This window comes from Rhincodon typus, chromosome 27, assembly GCF_021869965.1.
Source record: "Rhincodon typus isolate 14 chromosome 27, sRhiTyp1.1, whole genome shotgun sequence".
In the NCBI taxonomy this organism is placed as follows: domain Eukaryota; kingdom Metazoa; phylum Chordata; class Chondrichthyes; order Orectolobiformes; family Rhincodontidae; genus Rhincodon; species Rhincodon typus.
Window position 1 is genome coordinate 16,767,169 of NC_063358.1, and position 17,258 is coordinate 16,784,426.

Sequence of the window (17,258 nt, forward strand, 5' to 3'; positions counted from 1 at the left end):
TGGAATGGAGGGAAGGTCTTACGAGGAAAGGTTGAGAGAACTAGGACTTTTCTCTTTAGAACCATGAAGGATGAGAGGTGACTTGATAGAGGTGTACAAAATGATCAGAGATATAGATAGATTGGACAGCCAGAGACTTTTTCCTAGGATGGAGGTAGCTATCACGAGGGAACATAGTTTTAAAGTGAGTGGAGGTAGATATAGTGGAGACGTCGGAGGTAGGTTCTTTACTCAGAGAGTGGTCGGGGCATGGAATGCATTGCCGGAGAGGGTAGTGGAGTCGGCCTCATTGGGGGCATTTAAGCGTTCTTCGATAGGCATATGGATGATAGTATAAGGTAGGGATGGAGTTTAGATAGACCTTAGGTTTAGGGTAAAAGTTCGGCACAACATCATGGCCGAAGGACCTGTACTGTGCTGTACTATTCCATGTTCTATGTTCTAATATCTAGCAAGGACAAATAGACAAGAATCAAAAAAAAAGAACAAGTTGTCTTATGGCTAAAAAAGCCTATGAAAGATCAGGTATCTTTCATGAGGCGATTCAAAAAGGTTGAAAGAGATTTTGATAGAGAGGAAGAGATAGAAAGGAAAAGTCAAGGTTTCTTAAGATGGCAATTTCCTTACAATATCTCAAATATTGCTTTTGAAATTTTAATGAATTTCTTCAAAATATGTGTGTTATTGGCAAGCCTGGCATTTATCCAAACCTAGTTTTCCTCAAGGTTAGAAATCACACGACACTGGGTTATAGTCCAACAGGTTTATTTGAATACACAAGCTTCTGGAGCCTCAGTCCTTCTTCATATGTCCACCCCAGTCCAACACAGGCACCTCCACATCATAGTTTTTTCTCAGGTTGTAGTGAGTGTTCATCTTAAACTTTTGCAATCTTGGTGTTAGTTACATAAGAATTTCAGAATTCTGCACAAGTGACAATAAAGGAATTGAAGGTTGTTTCCAATCAGGATGGTGAGTGCTAGAAGGTGATGGTCCTCCCATTGAATTATTGCTTTTGTTATTCGGGGTGGAGGTTGCAGGGTGGAGGTATTGCTGAAGAAGCACCGTTTTAGTGCTATCAGTGGAAGGATATTACTTGAACTCCCTTGCTTTTCTTCCAAGTAGCACTGTTGGACTTTTTAAATCCACCTGAAAGGATAGATATAGCTTTGGTTCAAAATATTGTCTGAAATACAACATCACTGACAAAACAGTGCTCCTTCATTGCCGCAGTACAATGTCAGCCTAAATTATGTGATTAAGCTCTTTGAGTAAACCCCCACCTTCAGACAAAGAAACAAGATTGCTGTCAATTGAGCCACAGCTGACACTTAAGAATTCTTCAAGAATATATTGAAAAGTTGTTTCTGTTATTTGCACTGTTTCACTTAAAACTGCAGAATTATATCCCATAATTTGTATTACCAAATCTGACTCCTAAATTCAACAGGGGTTCCTTGTGTGGTGAAAAGAATTGGGTTAGTGAGGCTGCATTTGTATTTCACGCTATCCTTTGATACTGGCATCCCAGAAATTGAATTAAAATTTAAAATTTAAAAACAGCTTAAGATATTCTTCAAGGTGTTATTAAATGTGATTAAATCAGCAATAATAAACAGCAATAACACTTTGAACTGCCCCACAAAACCAGGATGGACAGATTGTTAATCCATAAATATTCAGATACCACATCACACTGAGTTCACCAACAGGTACCAATCAGTGAAAAGGACTTCTTGCTGATTATTATTTCTCAACAATTAATATTCTAAAAATAACACTCAAACAGGTGATTTGGTGTTATCTCCTTATAGGATCTTGTTATATGCAATTTCGTTGCCTCATTTCCAACATCATAATAATGACGACACTTTGAAACTATTCAATTGGCTGTGAACCATTTTCGGTAGGCTGAAATTGTGAAAATCACTCTATAAATGCAAATTCTTTCTGTAATTTGATCTGAAGGGTTTTAGAATGTCTTGAGAAATTAGATAAACATAACAGAAATGCAGGATTTATTTCTGCATCTGATTTCCACATTTATTGACTTGATCTTATCCCTGCTCTATTTTTCTAAATTGAATGCTATTGGACAACAGATTAATGTTAAAGCATAAATAGCAAAAAAAAAGTGCTACAAATCAGGTTTGGCAACATCTGAACAAAAAGGAAACATGTTTGTCCTTCTGGTTTGGTTTTTCACTACTTCCACCCATTTTTTTTTTTCTTTTTGTCTCTATCATTCTTCAGTCGTTGTGTAAGGGATTGTGGAAGTTTTTATTTGTGTTTACAACTGAAACAACTTGCATTTATATGGTGTGTAAGGTCCCAAGTTGTATCACTGAATATCACCAAAAATTGACAGTGGAATACATAAGGATCTATTAGGACAGGTGATCAAAAGTTCGTCAACATATGATCTCTTAATGAATAATTTGTTTATGTGATTTTGGTGCCAGTCACTATGCCAGCATTTCTTGCCCATACCTAATTGCCCTGCAAAAGGTGGACAAGTGCTACCTTCTTGAAACATTGAAATCCATGTGGACTATGTATGCCCATAATACCGTTAGGGAGGGAGTTCAAGGATTTTGACTCCATAACTGTGAATGAATGGTGGTACAGTTCCAAGTCAGAATGGTGTGTCTTGGAGAGGAATTTGTAGGTAGCGCTGTTCCTATGTGTCTAGTGTGCTTGTTCTTCCATGTGGTGGAGTCATAGGTTTGAAAGATATTGTTGAGGAACCTTGGTGAGTTGCAACAGGGAATCACACACCATTGCCGCTGAGCACTCCTAATATATGGAGTGAGTATTGAACATAGTGGATGTTGAACATAATGGATGTTGGTCCCAATCAAGTGGGCTGCTTTGTGCAGGATGGTGTCAAGCTTCTTGAGGGTTATTGAGCTACACTCACAGAACATTGTAAATATTAAATAAGATTTGGGGAGAGGGTGTTCAGGAGGTGTGTAACTCACTGCAGAATCTTTGTTGTATGATTTGCTCTTGCAGGAACAGTATTTATATGGCAGATTCAGCTCAATTTCCAGTCAATGGTAACCCCAAGGATGTTGCTGATGGTACCTCTAACTTTTGAATTCCCATTTGTTATAATCACAGACTGCAGCATGATTCCCCTTCTAGATACAGTGGCTCACACTAGGGTAGTCACCTTGGCATTTCTTTCCTGTCAGTTTCTGGTAACTGGCCATCTTGTCATGAGATAAGATGTAGGTAACAAGCTGGAAATGCAAGGATGAAGCTCCTTGTTATTGGAATTATTTTTAATCAACCTGTTTGGACATGCTGTGACACACCTCTGCAGCAGTTGGGACTTGAACCTGGGCCTCTGTTGTAAATGGGTCTGAAAGGGTTAATACCAAGAAATGCCATAAACACCATCTCCTAAGATAATGCCTCTTAGATTTGTGGCAGAACAACTTAAGGTCTTTAAGGTGTGAGACCTAACATCTAGTCCTGCTCAAAGTCTCTGTGACAATGTCTAACACATTAATGTAACCTGTAAGTAGTTGGTAACATGAAATATGTCATGCCAACTACAAAACACTTTTCTAGTTAGACTGGGAAGCAGTTTACCTTAAAACTGAAACAAACACTACAGATGCTGGAGATCTGAAACAAACTGAAATTGCTGGAGAAAGTCAGCAGGTTTGGCAGTATCTGTGGACAGCAGTTCTGAAGAAGGCTCACTGAATCCAAAATGTTAACTTTCTTTTTATCCATAGATGTTGCCAGACCTGCTGAGTTTGAACAGTAATTGCTGTTTTGGTTTCAGTGGTTTATCTTACCTCAGTACAGCAAGCAGACCCAGTAGTTCCCTGCATTTAAAGAGATTGAGTGACAGCTACCTTCATCATGAGCAATAGGCAACGAACTGGGTACATCCATACAACAATGACGTCTTAACTACGGTCAAGGAGTGGATACGGCAGCCTTGCAAATGATTAACCTGCACAGAATGTAAGACATTCTCAATCCATAGCCCTTCCCTTTTTTTTCCCTCTTGTTTTGTTCCTCAGCGACACCCACGTCTGGGCGGGGCCTCGCCCGTCCAACCCCCGTAGGTCTCGCTGATTGGCGGTGTGACGCAAAGAGCGGGGAGTTGATTGGCTGCGGCTTGCAGTTGATTGACAGATCGATGTTGATGGATTGACAGGGCGTGTCCGGGATTTGGAACGCGGTGTATCTGCTGGGAGGAGATACCGTGTATCTGACAGCGGAGAAGTAGCGAGCGGATCGGCAGCATCCAGGCCGTGATACTCCCTGAAGCCGACCCATGGCACTCAGCAGTTAGATGTAACATCTTCAATTTAAAATCTGTATTAAAAAGTTGAGCCGGCGATCGAAAACAGTGGAATGTCTTTCAGCTTAATTTCATTAATGTCATTAACACATTAATAAATGGTTGTCTTCTTTGGTAGATTGCAGGTATTTTTGGAAACACCGGCGGCGGCAGTAGCTTTCGGAGAAGGTGATGTTGAGCTAAACTCTGCGTCTGGAAAGTGATAGGATTTCAATAAACCGGTAAGTGTCAGGGGCCATGGCAGTTTTTTTTTCTGCCTGGTAAATAACATGTTAAGTGACTGTCGGGAGCTGGTCAAACAATTTTTCAGCAATGTCAGTTTCGTAGAAAAGTGGCCGTCTCTACCATGTTAGTGGGAGACACAAGCTGCAATTCTTCCGGATTGTTCTGGAGACTCCCAGTCAGAGTTAGCGACTGATCTCCAGGACCTGCGAGCAAAACCGGGATAAACATCGTGGTTTTGTGTTTCATTTCTTTTCGGAATATTTTGTTGACAGCGTGGGCTGGTTAGAGATGGGAGCTTATCTGATGAAACTTGCAGAAATAAGAGATCTTTTATTTTTCTTTCACGACTTCAGGAGGCTGCAAAGCATTTTACAGACCATGAGGTACTTCTGTTTTTCTCGAAGGTCGTAAGTCATTCGTAATAGAGGAAATACGTACAGTAAACCCCCACAAACAGCAACGAGGTAAATGTCGAAATTATATCAATCATACAGCACACCAGAGGGTGCTCCTATGAGCAGTTCTGTGTGATCTTGAGAGGATGCGAATTTTGAAATTGAGACCATTTATGTATTTTATAGACGTGTATATTATTTATGCAGTATAAGCAATTGGGAGATGCTCTGAAGGTGAGGACAACGATGATTTTTTTTCTGGTTGGTTAAGATGAAGTGGGTTAAATTGGCCCTTTATCGTCTAAACTTTATCTGGATGTACCTTTCCCCTTTTAAGAAGTGGATGGATGACTCAAACAGTGTGGAACTACAGGTCCCTGTCTTTCTGCTGCCTGTCTTGTGAACAATGTGGGTGGTGACATTCTTTACTATACTTCGCAAGACCCCCTGTCAAGAGTTGAACTACACCCAAGCTACCAAAGCTGCTGTTCTGAGTACTGGAAATATAGGTAAAATAGGGAAGCTGCATTCCCTCTAGTGTTCAGTCATTGAATTTTACAGCACAGAAGGAGGCCATTTGACCCATAGTCCCCATGCTGGTTGTTTGAAATACTAAATAGATCGACTGCTTGACTTTTTTTTATCTCCCCATAGTGATGAATACTTTTTCCCTTTTCAAGTATTTTTCTAGTTGTAAGTTATTGCATTGTCTGTTCATGTAGCACATTCCAGATCTCAACTTAAATCCTCATTTTCCCCTTCTATTAGTGATCCTTCAACCAGTTGAAACACTTTTTATTGTCTATTTATTTATTTCCCTCATCATTTTGAATTATTAAATTCATTTCCCCCACCTTTGATCTTTTGAGTCTGAGAATAACAGTTATGTGGAGGGATAGACAAACCGACGGCCCTTATCTCTACTGTGCTGCGTCTCATTGACGGGGGTGGGGGTGGAGGGTTCTTGTGTTTGCCTTCTGTATTTGACAACCACTGGACTCTACCGCTACAGTTGACCTCATTTCAAGTAGGCAGAGAAGAAGTGGCCAAGATTCCCTTTGTTTCCATCCAATAACTCTGGCCACTATCCTACGTTGGATATTGGACAAGATGAGAGATTTATGAGTTCTCCCCAAGTCCCAGTAAACTAATTTACAGATGAGTACAATCTCAGTTCATCTTTGGCTTCATGGAGGAGTTAATTCTTTGAGGAAGGGGCAAATAGATTACGGGAATTGTTATTAAAGTACATGAAAAATAAGGCTAATGCAAAAACAGCCTGTTTTGAAGGAGGTGGGGGAAGCTGCTTGACCTTAAGGATTGGTGGGAACTGTCCGCTTGTGTGGTCTACATGGGCCACTTGGACTTGTTTTCATCTATTCTTTTGAGGATTGGAAAAGTGCTGAAGGTAGTACAAAATGGTGATACAGCACATGACCAGAATGGTGTAAAGATCAGGGACTTTGTCCCACTCTTTGGACTTTCCCCATCTGATCGGGTTCATGACACTGGGGCTGTGGACTTTCACCATTTGACTGGGGTTTGTGAACCGGTGTCGTGGAATCTGAGAGCTCCAAATGCCAGCCATCACCCAGGAGTCCCTGCCAAAATGATTTGTTTTTTTTGTATTTTTGATTAATTAGTATAACAGTAATATCATTGGACTAGCAATCCAAGGCCCAGGCTGATGTTTTGGGGACAGTGGTTCAAATTCCATCATAGCAGATTTCTTTCCCTGGCCTGGCTGATGTGTGATTCTATATCCATAATAATTTGGATTGACTCTTAATTGTTTTCTGAAATAGTTTTGCAGGCACTTCAGTACAAGATGATGAGTGCCGGCTTTGCCTCCGTTGCCTCAGTCCCATGAAAGAATAAAGACGATCAAACCTAGGCATATAGTTTTCAGTTATTTTGTTTGAGAGTCAATGAAAATTAGCAGTTTAAAAAACTAAAGTGCATGGTGAATGATTCTATGCTTCCACATTTGTACAACCACCACCTTTTAAGTTAGAAAGTACTGCATTGCACAATGGTCTGTGTTGTATCACAAGTTGCTGAGAATCTTGAGTAGCATGAGGCATGTGACCATGAACCCCAGCAGTAAGATACCTCGACTTCATTCTCACTCTCTCTTTCTTTCTCTCTCTCTCTCTCTCTTTCTTTCTTTCTCTCTCTCTCTCTTCACTTTATGTCCCTCCTGAATCTTTCTTGACCTAACACTCGCGTAGATGACGCAAGTAGTGTATTTCTCGTGAAAAGGTGACTTTATTCCCATTTTTATTGACACTGAATAAAGCATATGAAACTTGTTGAACAAATGCAGTTCTTCTTTAGTCTTGTAGTTTTTAAACATATGATTTCCTTTATATTGCAAAACAAAAAAATTCTGTGGGGATGGGCAGAGACATTATGTATTAAATGGCAGTGATTAGGTGGAGCAGATAACTCAGACCACAAGGACATCAGTACATTAATAAAGTAAAACTCCAAACTGATGTGAGCAATGGAAATATTTTGCCAAAGATTGACCAGATTTCAGGAGAATGGAGCCAGGAAGTCAGATGATGATTTTAGAGCACCTTTAGAAGGAATGGAGAGCTTTAAGGATGGAATTCAAGAACTAAAGGCGCAGCCTCTAATTGAAGGAATGGTAAATAATGAGAAGCTATTTCCAGTAGCTAAAGGTTGGCAACTAATGGGAGGAGTTATAGTTGTTAAGAAAAGAACCAGAGGTGACGTTAGGAAAAACGTTTTGAATGGCTAGGATTTGGGATGCACTAAACAAGTTCATGAATACAGATCCAGTCATTTCCTTCAAAAGGAAATTGGATAGCTATTTGAAGGAGAAAAATAAACATTGTATGAATATGGGGAAACAGCAGGGAAATGGAACAAGCTAGTTGACTCTTGCAAAGTTGCCAGCCAAAATTTGATGAGCTGAATGGTTACCTCCTGAGCTATGCAATTGTATAAGGATGAGAGAATTGGCACGCAAAGGATACACAAGAGATGCAACAAATGCAAATTGCTATCTGTGCGATATTTAGTTTTCTTCTAAAAACAAGATTTTAGGTTCAGTATAAAAGGTTTTTGATTAGAATCCCTACAGTGTGGAAGCATGCCATTCGGCTGACTGGGTCCACGCTGACCCTCCAAAGAGCATCCCACCCAGACTCAGCCCCCTGCTCTATCCCTGTAACCCCACACCTACCATGGCAAATCCACATAATCTGCATATACCTGGACACTATGTTCAATTTGGTATGGCCAATCCACCTGACATCCACATCTTAGGACTGTGGGAGGAAACCAGAGCACCCAGAGCAAACCCGCACAGCACAGGGGAGAATGTGCAAACTCCATACAGACAGTTGCCCAAGAGTGGAATTGAATGTTGGCCCCAGCACTGTGAGGCAGCAGTGCTAACCACTGAGCCACTGCCACTGTGCTTTTTGTGGCTCATTGGAGCATCTCCATCCCTTGGCCAGAATTGACAGAGTTCAAATGCCAGGACTATGGGCCATGGGAGTTACATTCACTATATCGCCAAATGGATTGGTTATCGACCTGTAATTCCTTGCAAAGTAACTGATGGCTAGTGGTAAGACTTGAAGTGTCTGGCCCAAGTCTTGGAAATGAGGCTGGGGGTTTGGGAGAAAGACTGACGGCTTAAGTGAGAGATTTGGGTTTCATTTTAATATGCATAAGAATGATGTATTGTGTAGTTTTTAGTAAAATACCATTTTTACAAGTTCACCTGAAGACAAAGCATTCATATGCAGTAAGCCACTGTTTTGTGACCTCGGTGACAAAGATTAAATATTTATCTTGATAAATCCTGTGACACCCCCCTGCCTTTCATTGTTCTCTGGTATGAATTCTTCCTTTGAGTCTGGTCTCTTTTGAATTGCCGGTCACTTCTTTTGCGTCAGTGTGTCCTGGCATTGATTGAATCGAATGAAAAATAATGCAAATATGCTAATAGCCCAGGTCATTTTGTGCAAAACCATGAAAAATCTTTCTTGCATGCTCTGACCAGCTAATTAATTATCAGTGATTACATGTTGGGCTAAATTTGAAGAAATGCAATTTCCTTGCACAGCTCCTAGTCCTTCTCTGCTGTCTTCTTTCTCCCCTCACACCAGACCCATCCACTGTAAAAGAATAAAGAACAGTACAGTACAGGACAAGACCTTTTGGCCACTAAGCCTGCGCTGGCCACATGACACCTATCTAAACTAAAAGCTTTGCCTTGATGTGGTCCATGTTCCCTATTCCCTATCTATTACTGTCTCTGTCAAGATGCCTCTTAAATGTTGCTATTGTATCCACCACTATCACTACCACCTCTGGGCAGCATACTTCAGACACCTACCACCCTCTGTGTGAAAAAACACTTGCCTCTTACATCTCCTCTAAATTTTCCTCCTTTTACCTTAAATGTATGCCCCCTAATATTGACATTTCTACCGTAGGAAAAAGACTCCAACTACCTATTCTATTCCATACCTCTCATCGTTTTGGAAACTTTGTAATCAGGTTGCACCTCAGCCTGTGACATTCAAGTGAAAACAAACCAAGTTTGACCAATCTCTCCTCATAGCTAATACCCTCCAAACCAGGCACATTCTGGTAAGCCTTTTCTGTATCCTCTCCAAAGCTTCCACATCCTTCTGGTAGTGTAGTTATTCTAACTTGTGTATCTCCCCCCATGTGCTTTTTTCATGCCATTCCTCACGGAAATGGTTGATTTGAACATTGCATTCTGCAAGGTGTACATGTCAGAGACCAAGGTGTGATGTTTGCTTATTGATTTGGGCTGTTTGTGTGCTCTGAGCTCCCGTGCAACATCATACTAGTGAGATGGGGAGTAAGACAGTTCTGCGCCTGATTACAATTCTCTTTGCTCAATCAGCACCAGCCCCAATCTCCCCCCCCCACAAAACATTTCCTCCCCTCCTTTGCCCTTGGGAGTTGGATGAAGACAGATTCTGACTGAGCAGTCAATTGGCCCATCTGAGTTTGCTGAGTAGGATTTCACATTGGTCATGATATGAATGTGTTGGGTGAATTGTGAAACCAAACTTCAATATTAGAATGTTTTTAGCAGAAGGGTTGAGAAGGGCCTGAAGAGAAAGTGGCATGCACACAATTATTTCCTCTTAATTTTTAGGGGGAATTGTAACTTTTGGGGGAAGAAGTTTTTGATTTGCCTGCAGAGACCACACAAACATTATAATGGACTCCAGTAAGACATGCCACCATATAGATTATAATATACTTGATCATTTGCCTACTGTTGTATGGAGAGGAATAAATTGGCTTACTGTCAATTAACTAAGGGCACAGTTTGCTGAAGATAATTAAAAGTACAGGAATCTGCCATTCTCTGCACCAGCAACAAATGGCTCGTGTCTGTCCTTGCACTGAGAACATAGAACAGTACAGCACAGTACAGGCACTTCGGCCCATGATGTTGTACTGAACTCTTACCCTAATCCTAAGGTCTATCTAACCTCCACCCCTACCTTATACTATCATCCATATGGCTATCTAATAGCCGCTTAAATGCCCTTAATGAGGCCGACTCCCCTACCATCTCCGGCAATGCATTCCACGCCCCGACCGCTCTCTGAGTAAAGAACCTACCTCCGACGTCTCCCCTATATCTACCTCCACTCACTTTAAAACTATGCCCCCTCGTAACAGCTACCTCAACCCTAGGAAAAAGTCTCTGGCTGTCTACTCTATCTATACCACTGATCATTTTGTACACCTCTATCAAGTCACCTCTCATCCTTCATTGTTCTAAAGAGAAGAGCCCTAGCTCTCTCAACCTTTCCTCCTAAGACCTTCCCTCCATTCCAGGCAACATCCTGGTAAATCTCCTCTGCACTTTTTCCAACGCTTCCGCATCTTTCCTGTAATGTGGCGACCTGTAATGAACTGGACACAATACGCTAGATGTGGCCAAACCAGGCTTTTGTATAGCTGGAGCATAACTTCACTGCTCTTGAACTCAATCCCTCTATTAATGAAAGCTAACACACCATATGCCTTCTTAACAACTCTATCCACCTGGGTAGCAGCTTTCAGGGAACTGTGGACATGAGCCCCAAGATCCCTCTGCTCCTCCACACTGCCAAGAATCTTTCCTTTAACCCTGTATTCTGCTTTCAAGTTTGTCCTTCCAAAATGAATCACCTCACACTTTTCAGGGTTAAACTGCATCTGCCACTTCTCAGCCCAGCTCTGCATCCTATCAATGTCCCTTTGTAACCTAGAACAGCCCTCCGCACTGTCCACAACGCGACCCACCTTCGTATCATCCGTGAACTTACTAATCCACCCTTCCACTCCATCACAAATAGAAGAGGACCCAGAACAGATCCTTGTGGTACACCACTCGTAACTGAGCACCATGTTGAATATTTTCCATCCACTACCACCCTTTTTCTTCTAAGGGTCAGCCAATTCTGAATCCAATCTGCCACATTTCCCCCTATCCCATGCCTCCTTACCTTCTGCATGAGCCTACAATGGGGAACCTTATCAAACGCCTTACTTAAATCCATGTTTACCACATCCACTGCTCTACCTTCATCCATGTGTTTGGCACCTCTTCAAAGAATTCAATAAGGTTTGTGAGGCATGATCTACCCCTCACAAATCCATGCTGACTATCACAAATCAAACTGTGCCTTTCCAAGTGATCATAAATCCTATCTCTCAGAGCCCTTTCCAATAATTTGCCCAACACTGAACTAAGACTAACTGGCCTGTAATTTCCGGGGTTATCCGTATTCCCTTTTTTGAACAAGGGAATGACGTTTGCCTCTCTCCAATCTTCCGGCACTATACCCGTGGACAGTGAGGACAAAAAGATCATCGCCAAAGGCCCTGCAATCTCTTCCCTCGCTTCCCATAGAATCCTTGGATAAATCCCATCAGGCCCGGGGGACTTATCTGTCTTCAAGTTCCTCAAAATTCCTAGTACATCTTCCTTACTAACATTGACCTCCTCTAACCAATCAGCCTGTTTCACACTGTCCTCCTCTACAACTAGGTCCCTCTCAGTTGTGAATACCGAAGAAAAGTATTCATTAAGGACCTCTCCTATCTCTTTAGGCTCTGTGCACAAATTCCCTTTACAATCCTTGATCAGCCCTACCCTTTCTCTGGTTATTCTCTTATTCCTCACGTACGTGTAAAAAGTCTTTGAGTTTTCCTTGATTCTATCTGCCAAATTTTTCTCATGCCCCCTTATAGTTCTCCTAAGCCCTTCCTTCAGCTCCTTCCTGGATAACTTGTATCCTTCTAGAGCCTTTTACATTCCTTGTTTCCTAAACCTTACATAAGCATCCTTCTTCCTCTTAACCAATCGTTCGATCTCTCTTGAGAACCAAGGCTCCCTCACTCGACCGCATCTTCCCTGCCTGCTAGGGACAAACCTATCGAGTACACGCAGCATGCATTCCTTAAACAATCTCCACATTTCAATAGTGCTCTTCCCTGACAGCATCTGTTCCCATTTTATGTTACCATTTCTTGCCTAACAGAATTGTAATTACTCTTCCCCCAATTATAAACCTTACCCTGCTGTATGTACCTATCCTATTCCATGACTATTGTAAAACTAAGAGTTATGATCGCTCCCACCAAAATGCTCTCCTACCAACAGGTCTAACACTTGGCCCGGTTCATTGCCAAGCACCAAATCCAAAGTGGCCTCTCCTCGTGTTTGTCTATCTACATACTGTGTCAGGAATCCTTCCTGAACGCGCTGGACAAAATCCTCTCCATCTAAACTATTATAACCAAAATGTTTCCAATCAATATTTGGAAAGTTGAAGTCACCCATGACTACAACCCTGTGACTTCTGCACCTTTCCAGTATCTGCCTCCCAATCCGCTCCTCCACTTCTCTGCAACTATTAGGGGGTCTGTTTTAAAAAAAAACCCGAACAAAGTGACTGCTCCTTTCTTGTTCCGGACCTCAACCCAAACTGACTCTGTAGACATATCATTCTCGAACTGCCTTTCAATAGCTGCTAGCTACTAGCCCTGAGTAGCAATGCCACTCCCCTGCCTCTTTTTCCACCCTCCCTATTTCTTTTAAAACATCTAAATGCTGGAATTTCCAACAACCATTCCTGTCCCTGAGTTACCCAAGTTTCTGTAATGGCCACAACATCGTAGTTCCAAGTACTGACCCATGCTCCAAGTTCATCCGCCTTATTTCTGATACTTCTGGCGTTGAAGCATACACACCTCAAACCATCTGTGTCCATAATTATGCTCCATCAACCGCATTTCTTTATTAACAACCTCACTCCCTGTTGTGTCTGTTGGAAGGCTGAATACCTCATCCTCTGAATTACAAATCCGGTTCCCCACCCCCTGCCAATCTCGTTTAAACCATCCCGTATAGCTCGAGCACACCTCCCTCCCAGGATATTTGTGCCCTTCCGGTTCAGGTGCAACCCGTCCTTACTGTACAGGTCCCACCTTCTCCAGAATGTGCTCCAATTCTCCACATAATGGAAGCCCTCCCACCTACACCAGCCCTATAGCCACGTGTTTAGCTGCACTCTCTCCCTATTTCTTACCTCGTTATCACGTGGCACTGGTAGTAATCCAGAGATAACTACCCTGTTTGTCCTGGATTTCAGCTTCTAACCTGACTCCCTGTACTCGTTTTTCACATTCTCAGTCCTTTTTCTACCTATGTCATTGGTACCGATGTGTACCATGACTGCTGGTTGCTCACCCTCCCCCTTAAGGATCTTGAAGACACACTCCGAGATATCACGGACCCTGGCACCCGGGAGGCAACGTACCATCCGTTCATCTCATTTGCATCCACAGAACCGCCTGTCTGTGCCAAATAATACCAAATGACCCTCCCACATGATACCAAACTCAGTTATTTGGTTCATTAAACTTTGTGTGATGCTCATGTCGGATGGAACGCTACAAATTCTAATTTAGCATTTAATATTTGCTAAACCAGGAGCTTGGCAAACTATAGGTCCTCATTGCTTTCCCTCTGGCAACACCTTAGCCAATGAGAGTTCACTTGCCATCCAATAGGCACCCTCGTCTCCCATTATCTAACTTGTTTGTGATTTGGCATTCTTGTGTTTCATGGAGTCCCTACAGTGTGGAAACAGGCCATTTAGCCCAACAAGTCCACACTGCCCGGCTGAAGAGCGTCCCACCCAGACACATTCCCCTACCCCTGCATTTCCCATGTCTAACCCACCTAACCTAAACATCCCTGGACACTATGGGCAATTTAGTATGGCCAATCCACCTACCCTGCACATCTTTGAACTGTAGGAGGAAACCGGAGCACCCGGAGGAAACCCATGTAGACATGGAGAACTTGCAAACTCCACACAGTCTCCTAAGGGTGGAATCAAACCTGGGTCCCTGGTGGTGTGAGGTAGCAGTGCTAACCACTGAGCCACTGTGCCACCCCCTGTTTGTCTTGATGAGCTGAATAGTAAACTGTAAAGCTTCAGCTCCTTGTTCTTTCAACAATATCAACAGGTCGAAGTTCAGAAAAAGACTTGCACCACTGCATGTCTTTCATGATCTTAGGACATCCCACAGTGTTTTATAGCCAATTAAAGTACTTTTGAAATTTAGCCATCAGTGGAATGTAGGAAACATTATAGTAAATTTGTTCTCAAAAACGGCATCATAAAGATGACCTTTTTAGATATTGGTTGAGGAATAAATATTGATGAGAACTCAGAGGAGAATTCCCTTGCTTTTCCTTAAATAATGCTTTTCATCCATTTGAAATGATGACAAACAGATTTAACATCTCAACCAAAAGACACTCTCAGATTGTGCATCACAGGAGTGTCTAGATTATCTGCTTCAGTCTCTGAAGTGGGCGCTTAAACCCTTACTATCCAAATCAGGTGGTGGTACAATCCACTTGGCCACGAGTGACTTGGACTGGAGCCAGTACCATGTCAGCCTGAAATCATTGAGGTTTGTCATTGGATGTTGGTGCAGGGTAGGCTTTCCGTGTTTCTGGAATCAGCTATCCTGTTTCCTGTTTAGAAACATTCATTACTCAACAATGGAGGCCATGTTGTAGTTGAAGTGAGGTGGGGAAAGGGAGCACCATTGCGTTTACCATGTAGACTCTATTCAAAGGAGCAAAGTGCCAGTGATAACAAAGAGGAATTAGTTGGATAGAATGTATCGCAAAGAGAAAGAGGCCAATCAGTCTATGCTGGCGTAAGAATAAAGTGTTGGAGAAACTCAGCACTCTGGCAGCATCTGTGGACAGAGAAAGAGTTAACATTTGGAATATGATACAAGTCTTCAGAATGAGAAATTTTCTGATGAAGAGTCATATTAGACTCAATACTTGGACCTGCTGAGTTTCTCTACCATCTGCAGTACTTTGCTTTTAATTGGTCAATGCTGGACCACTGCTTTTTGTCATTTACATGAATGATTTGGATGTGAATGTAGGAGGAAAAGTTAAGTAAGTTTGCAGATGACACCAAAATTGGTGGTGTAATGGACAGTGAAGAAGGTTACCTCAGAGTACAATGGGACCTTATCAGATGGGCCAATGAGCCAAGGAGTGGCAGATGAGAGTTTAATTTAGCTAAATGTGAGGTGTTACAATTTGGAAAGGCAAATCAGGGCGGGACTTATACACTTAAAGGTAAGGTCCTGGGGAATGCTGCCGAAGAAAGACCGTGGAGGTGGAGTCACAGGTAGGCAGGATAGTGAAGGCGGTGTTTCGTCCACATGCCTTTAGTGGTCAGTGCATTGAGTATAGGAGTTGGGGGGTCATGCGTGACTGTACAAGACCTTGGTTAGGCCACTTCTGGAATACTGTATTCAATTCTGGTCTCCCTGCCGTAGAAAAGATGCTGTGAAACTTGAAAGGGTTCAGAAAGGATTTACAAAGATGTTGCTGGGTTTGGAGTGTTTGATCTATATGGACAGGCTGAATAGGCTGGGGCTATTTTCCCCGAAGCATTGGAAGCTGAGGGGTGACCTTATAGAGGTTTATAAAATCATGAGGGCCATGGATAGGTTAAATAGACAAGGTCTTTTTCCCAGGGTACATGAGCCCAAAAATAAAAGGCATAAGTTTAAAGTGAGAGAGGAAAGATATCAAAGGGACCTAAGGGGCAACTTTTCACACAGAGGGTGTTGCATTTATGGAATAACCTGCCAGAGGAGGTGGTGGAGGCTAGTACAGTTACAACATTTAAAAGGCATGTGTTCATGAATAGGAAGGGTTTAGAGGGATAAGGGCCAAATGCTGACAAATGGGACTAGATTAATTTAGGATATCTGGCCTGTTTCCAGCTGTATAGCTCTGAGTTTGTGGTGTTTATGTTCCCTTCCTTCCAATACATTTCTTAGAACACTGTCAACATAGTTCTCTTGTTCTTTTCTCCATTGTCTAACTTCCTTCCAAATTCATTCATGATAATCATGCTAATCATTCCAAATGGTAGCAATTTCCATATTCTAACCACTCTAAAGTATCTTTAGAATTCTTAGTGAATTTATTAATGACTTCCTGTATTAACGACCCCTAGCTTTGATTTTCCCTCAAATAGACATGTCTTCTCTATAGCTACCTATCAAACTTGCTCACTGCTTTATCGGATGAAGCCTCAGTCTTCTATAATCTTTAGAAAAGTGCCCCAGGCTGAAAAGGTCAAAAGTATAATTGCGACTGATTTGTGACGAGGGTGGTTGGGTTTCAGTTTTGTTGTGGTGAACCAATTTCAACTGTGTTGCGTCATAGATGTTTATCTTTCCTTACTCAATGGCTGCTTCACTGTTCAGGAATTTATCTAATTCAACAGGAATTCAATGAAGGTAACAGCCTTGCCCAAGAATTTTTTTAAAATGCTAAATGGATCACTTCTGTGAATTCTGTGAAAATTGTTTTGAAGAGTTCAACCCTGTTTACCATTTATTGATTTGTTACCTAAAGGAGTGCAGAACTTTCCACAGTACTACTTTTTAATCTTGTCCCAGGTAATTTCTGTTTCTTGCCTCTTCTTTTGGGAAAATAATGAATTGTTATTCATGCCTTTCATCACCGCTGGGTATCCCAAAGCACTTTACAGCCAATGAATTACTTTTGATGTGTGGTCACTTTGATTTTTGAAAACGTGGAAGGCAACCTACACTCAGCTGATAGTCATGAACAGATATCCTGCATTTATAAGATAACAGTGTGGAGCTGGAGGAACACAGCAGGCCAGGCAGCATCAGAGGAGCAGGAAGGCTGATGTTTCGCGCCT

General features: G+C 42.0%; 1 protein-coding gene and 1 long non-coding RNA gene across 2 annotated transcripts in view; one reads left to right on the forward strand and one right to left on the reverse strand.

Annotated features, from left to right (window-relative positions):
* Positions 1-748: 748 nt before the first annotated feature.
* LOC125486296 lies at positions 749-4,096 on the reverse strand. The gene is made up of 2 exons (XR_007264979.1): positions 3,813-4,096; positions 749-1,149 (listed from the first exon to the last, which is right to left on the reverse strand). It is a non-coding gene; the product is annotated as an uncharacterized LOC125486296 (long non-coding RNA).
* Positions 4,097-4,200: 104 nt separating this feature from the next.
* paqr7b (progestin and adipoQ receptor family member VII, b) overlaps positions 4,201-17,258 on the forward strand; it is a 20,634-nt gene continuing 7,576 nt past the window's right edge. The window contains exons 1-3 of the mRNA XM_048613248.1: positions 4,201-4,320; positions 4,446-4,548; positions 4,906-5,016. The gene's annotated coding sequence lies outside the window, so the exon portion shown is untranslated. The remainder of the gene's footprint in view (positions 4,321-4,445; positions 4,549-4,905; positions 5,017-17,258) is intronic.